This window comes from Lacerta agilis, chromosome 11 (assembly GCF_009819535.1).
Source record: "Lacerta agilis isolate rLacAgi1 chromosome 11, rLacAgi1.pri, whole genome shotgun sequence".
NCBI lineage: Eukaryota > Metazoa > Chordata > Lepidosauria > Squamata > Lacertidae > Lacerta > Lacerta agilis.
Genome location: NC_046322.1, coordinates 9,036,847 through 9,043,230, shown reverse-complemented (window position 1 = coordinate 9,043,230; position 6,384 = coordinate 9,036,847).

The window sequence follows — 6,384 nt, the reverse complement described above, 5'->3', positions numbered from 1 at the left end:
GCCATGTGAATAAGGTCAAAATTTTTTTCATATCAAAATTGGGGGGGGGGTTATTTTTTGGGGGGGAGGGTGGGTCTTAGATGCTCTGCTTGAGAGCGTTTGCTAGCATGGTATTGTAAATAGATCCACGGTGCTAAATGTTTAGGTATGGTAAATATTAGAATATAATTAGAACTTGCATGTTATAACTGGGAGATGTTATAAGGCAGTCTCAATGTATCTTGGAAAGAGTGTATCTGTGTGCATGCACACGAAAGCTCATACCAAGAACAAACTTAGTTGGTCTCTAAGGTGCTACTGGAAAGAATTTTATTATGTCTTGGAAAGAGGTTAGCCAAGGGGTTTGAGGTGTTTAATTAGTGTTTATGTGTAAAGACTGTGTCAGACTTTGGGAATGTAATCAAGATCCACGTGTTTTGGAATGTGTGTACCTACTTCTGAGCACCGGCAATTAATTGGCATGCGAAGAGTTAATTAACCTATGTAAATGTCCTAAGTGAGTACCCGTCTTTAATCCTCGTCAATAAACAAGTGCTGATGAAGTCAGGGGAACTCCTTTGTCAGGTGGCACCGGAGGGGATTAACTCTTAGTACTTCAAAGCTTTTCAAAGTACTTTGATGCTTTTGAATTATGGTGCTGGAGGAGACTCTTGAGAGTCCCATGGACTGCAAGAAGATCAACCCTATCCATTCTTAAAGAAATCAGCCCTGAGTGCTCGCTAGAAGGACAGATCCTGAAGTTGAGGCTCCAGTACTTTGGCCACCTCATGAGAAGAAAAGACTCCCTAGAAAAGACCCTGATGTTGGGAAAGATGGAGGGCACAAGGAGAAGGGGACGACAGAGGATGAGATGTTCTCGAAGCTACTAACATGAGTTTGGCCAAACTGCGAGAGGCAGTGAAGGATAGGCGTGCCTGGCGTGCTCTGGTCCATGGGGTCACGAAGAGTCAGACACGACTGAACGACTGAACAACAACTTCAAAGCACCAAAAGAACTGACTCTTAGTATGAAACCGAATAATGGAGTTTCAGTTTTGAGGAACAACAGAATGAGGAGAGATTGAACCTTGGACTGCAGTGTTGCGCTGCTGTAGGGAGCAAACCCCTGTTGAGATGACCTTGCTGTAAGATCTGCACCCCCTCCATGCAGACTGAAGGTGTAAATAAGTGAATAAACCATATATCTTAAAGCTAGGACAACTTCCGCCATGTCTTCAATTCTCCAAATGAGCACCAACCCTGGGTCAGAGCTTGGAAACCCCATGGGCTCTCGCCACCGACTTTATAACAATATTAAAGACGACTACTGCTTCTCCTGTTAGGAATTCTTCATTATCCCTGCTTGAAAGGACCTCGAAACAAAATCTGAAGAAGTGTGCATGCACACGAAAGCTCATACCAAGAACAAACTCAGTTGGTCTCTAAGGTGCTACTGGAAAGAATTTTCTATTTTGTTTCGACTATGGCAGACCAACACGGCTACCCACCTGTAACTGAAAGGACCTCGTTACAGGTAGGTAGCCGTGTCGGCCTGCCCTAGTAGAAACAAAACAAAACAACAACAACAACAATTCTTCCAGTAGCACCTTAAAGACCAACTAAGTTTGTTCTTGGTATGAGCTTTCGTGTGCATGCATGTTGCATGCATGTTGCTCCTGTTATTATCGTTACTATTAATAATAACAATAATAATATTAGTACGCCTGCACCCTAACCCTATTAATATGTATTTAAGACCATAGAATTTTAGAGTTGGAAGGGACCTCCCGGGGGTCATTTGGTCCAACCCCCTGCAATGCAGGAATCTCAGTCAGACCATACATAGCAAATGACCATCAACCCTCTGCTTTAAAACTTCCAAGGAATGAGAGTTCATCATCTTAAACGACTCTTATGCACAGTTCCCCTGAGAATAATATCCCATGTCCTTCGTTTAGGGTAAAACGGGGAAGTTATTGGGCTTTATAAAGGAATGACCAGGCAACACAAGCCGCCTTCCTTGGGAAATGAACTCAGTGCAACTGTATTCCCAAAGTTCAGGAATATTATTATTATTATTATTATTATTATTATTATTATTATTATTATTATCAGAAATAATAATTTCGTACTAAACTGAATAATGGTTCGGGGATCATTTAACAATGGGGAGCGAGGGATGGGGCTGAAGTTCACCTCCACAGTCGTCCTAGCCTGACTCAGAAGAACAACAGCTGGAGCGCTGTCACGTGTATAATTTTCAATGGACCACTCTCCTTTAACTCCCAGCAATTTCCTTCATCCGTACATTTATTTTGCCCCATTAAAATGCAATACATTGATATATTGAGTGGGAGGCAGGGAATAAATTATACCATGCCCGCCTCACATAGGACAGTAACATAAACGGACACCCCTTCCAAACGTATTGGGTTGAACGCGAAGTCCCATTGATTTTCAGGGGAAATTACCTACGTCTTATTTTATTTTTTTTAAGCTCCACATCTTCAGTGGAGGAAGCTAGACGGGATGAGCTCGCTTGCCGGAACTGGAGAATCCGGAGCCAAAGGGGATACTCTGCTCAGGGTTGATGCGGAACCGACTCTTGGAACCGGCCGAGAGAGAGAGAGAGAGTGCGCTAAATGATCTCGGCTCGATCGCTTTGTGGACCGCACCGCTGAATTCCCCCCCCCATCCCAATCCTAACCCCCCCCCCCGGGCTGCCTTCTTCTCTGAGAGGTTTCCCTTCCTCCTGAGAGGAAGAGTGTGCGGGAGCCGGTGACGTCACCGTGCCCACTGGGCGTTCTCCTCTCGGTCCGCCTGAGAGTTCAGAGGCAGAGAGAGAGAAAGAGAAGCGTTCAGCAGAGCGCAGAGATTCAGCCTTTGCTTCTGGCAAAAAGCAGGCGGACTTAGGGGTTGGAAAGAATCTCGTTCCAGCGGCGGAGGCTAATAATTGACAATCGCTTCAGTCCCGTCTGGGTCCAGAACGTTGTTTGGCGTCTGAGCGAAGAGGCTGCCTTTTTAATTGAGCTAGAGAGAAGCCGCCCGGGAGAGAGCAAGGGAGCGAATTACTGCCCGCCTGGATGTAAAAATCGGATGGTTTCCTGATGCTCAATCTCTCTCCTTACCAGGAGAAGGACCCGCAAGATGTACGCGTGAGGAGCAGCAGCAGCAGCCTGATTTAGGAGGTAAAGCGGGTTAGGGTGGCCGGGGGGGGGCACTTGTGGGTCCAGCAGGGAGCTCAGAACGCGTGTTGTGAGCGCGGAGAGGTTGTAGCCCAGGCAATATTGTCTCTTGCGCGCGCACGAACGAACAAAAAGGACCCTAACCGAAAAGGGTAAGACAATTCTTCTCAATGGAGCTTCCATGTTCAGAGGCAGTTGAGTAGAAAATATTGGGGGGTGTGGAAATCAACCACAGGCAAAGAGGAAAGACCTTCATGCCTTGCTTTTGAACGCTGCATGAAGGTCTGAGCCAGGAGAGCTTAGATTCCTAGACTTTGGTTTGTCAGAAGGGTGATCTGGTTTTGGTTCTTTAATCTATCCGCGCGCCCCCTCAAAAATGGTCGTGTGAGTGTGTGTATCCGTGTTTATTTAAGGGCGCAAAGGAGGGAACATATAGTGGAGTGGCGCATAAGAACCGTCTCCAAAGGCCACGATCATACAGCATTTATCTCGTAGTCCTTGCCCCTGCCGATTTACTCTTGAGTAAGTCCCTCTCTGTTTATGAGGGCTTTCTTCCAAGTATGGGTTCATGAGATCGCCGGTTTAAAAAGATCCCTCCAGATTAACACAGATCGGTTGCCTTAGAGGTCAGGGTCGGAATAAAAAGCAGCCCAGGGGGATACCTAAGGAGCATTGTGGGGGGGGGGGGGCTGTGGCGAGGACGTTTCTCACGACGGTGGAGACGATTAAACAGCAAGAGGTGGAAGCCAGGAGAAGCCAAATTTAGCCCCTTCCTTGTGATGGAGAGAGAGGGCGGGTGTCCGCTCTTTCTGCGGGATCCCGGTTCTTCCTTTTCCAAAGTGTCCTAGCGCGGAGGGCTGTGTAAACCGGTTCCAGCACATCGGAGCAACTCGGCTCCCAAACTGCGTGCTGGATCGAGAGGGAAAGGTCTGCAAAGCGTCGTGTGTATTTCTTGAGAATTATTCCCACCGGCAGCCAGGATTGTTGATCCACTACCACCCCCCCATCACCCACTTCTTCCCCCATGGCTCCTTTCCTTCGCTTAGTTTCATTTCATTGGGAAGCGGAGGGAGCTGCGCGGTCATGCTGAAGTACTGTAGGATCGGAATCCTCTTTGAGGGTAATGCGAGGGTAATGCGTTAGGGGAGATGGATGTCTTTGTAGAGGCGGCGGAGTTGGGATCCCACAGGCGCTTTCCTAGGGCGCTGGAGAATTGCCTTTAGGGAGCTTAATCCGAAGCGACCTGCCCTTTGGAACCGATTTCAGGTAGTGTATGGCAGAAGAGCACGTTAACCACGCACCCGCACCTGAAGTCTAGTCCGATTCTTGGTAGGATGATGGCCGGCGGCGAGGCTACTCCGGGGTTAAGACAGAGCTCACTCCGTGACCCCGGGATAGTTGGCCTACCGCGTGGGGTGAATATGCCCCGACCAAACTTCCCACGCGTCCAGGCTGCGATCTTGGACTCGAGCGACACAATCCCGAAGGGAAAAAGGTGGATTTAAAAACCTGCCAAAAAACGCCAAAGCAGCGATCCACAAAACTGTTGCGCCGGAGATGTTTCTGGGCATTTGAAACTTAACACCCGAAGCAACCGGGGAAAGTTGGATATTGGAAGCCGGTTTCGGTCGAAATAGCTCGGCTGTTGGAGGCGGATCGGGTCCCCAAGATGCAACAGGAAGAGTCCCCTCGGCTCAGACCAAGCACATTTTAGGGTACAATGCTATATTCTCTTACTCGTGAGTAAGTGACACTGAATTCAACGGGACTTGAATAGATACGGGAGAGCATTGTGGCTTGGAAATAGCGCAATAGAAACATTGTGCACCCACATGCACAGTTCCTGGATGAAGCTATTTGATTTCCTCCTTTTTTCCTTTTAAAAAAAAACTGCTTGCCCCGGCCTCGTTTGCCAGGGCTTATTATTTCCAGACGTGAGCCCTTTTCGATGCCGTGTGTCCCATAATTTGGTAGAAAACTCACCTCATCTGAAAAGAAACGGTCAGCAAACCCCAAAGGAGGGTAATATCTAGTTGAAGGGACATTGCAGTAAGATTTAAAAATAAGTAATTATCAATAAACCCACGAAGAAATATTAGTGTATTGTCAATCTCTGACCTACGTTTTTAAATTCCTCAGAATTCAGAATCGAAAGTAAGTTCGGTACTGGACTCGTCTAACAACCCAGGTTACCGGAATGTATTCTTTACCGTTGCATTATCTTTGGTCCACTCTCCAGTGTAACAATAGCCGCAGGTTCTTTTAAAACAATAAAGAGATTGCTTCTCAACGTTCACAGTGCAGTTTGGCAGATTTTCCATTGGCAAAGGACTCTTCCTGAAGTTGTTGTTGTTGCTGCTGCTGCTGCTGCTGTTTGTTTGGTTTTAAAAGGCAATTGTAGCCCTGATGGTTTAAATAATAATAATAATAATAATAATAATAATAATAATAATAATAATAATAATAAATCCAAGGTTGTCAGAAGTATGAGTATGGATATTAGAAATCCACTTTACGCAGGTGTCTAATTTCAGTGTTCTTCCAGAGAAAGAATTGTGCTTTTCCTTAGCTCTCCAGAATCTTTGCAAAATGCCTTTTTTTGCATCTGTCTATATATTGTAGAGTGAGTCTGAAAAAAAAGTTCTGTGTAATTTAGGAACTTGCACACCCTTTGACTGATACATAGGTTTTAGTGCAGACATTATTCTACAGATTTTATTAATCATGTTCCACTGACGTTGCCTCTATGGACTCTCAACCGTATAAATTAGACTGACAGCCTTAAAGGGCCTTGCTTACGCGTGTCTATAAACATTTGAGTTCTATACGCACTTAGATTTGACCCGCTCAGGTATGTTTAACCCCTTGAACGTGTGAACGGCCGGCCACAGAACGTTCATGTTTCCCATCGCCTTAAATGCAATGCTTCGTCAATAGAGACAACCGAGTTTCCATTTTATAAATAGCTGAGGAGTTGCTGAAGTGTAGAGAAATCGTGACATGCGCGCACCTCCCCTGCACCTGAACGTGTGAACTTTGTCAGTTACGGGTGGCTGGCGTGGGGGGGGGGACTGAATTTGAACTCCTGTACTACGATATGGAAAATCCTAGCCCCCTGGACTTAGATCTCTGATCCCGTTGCACCAAGTCATCCGACAATGGTGCCGCGATCAACATGCACGTCTGAATCAATCCGCTCCACAGAGTCCAACGACGATGC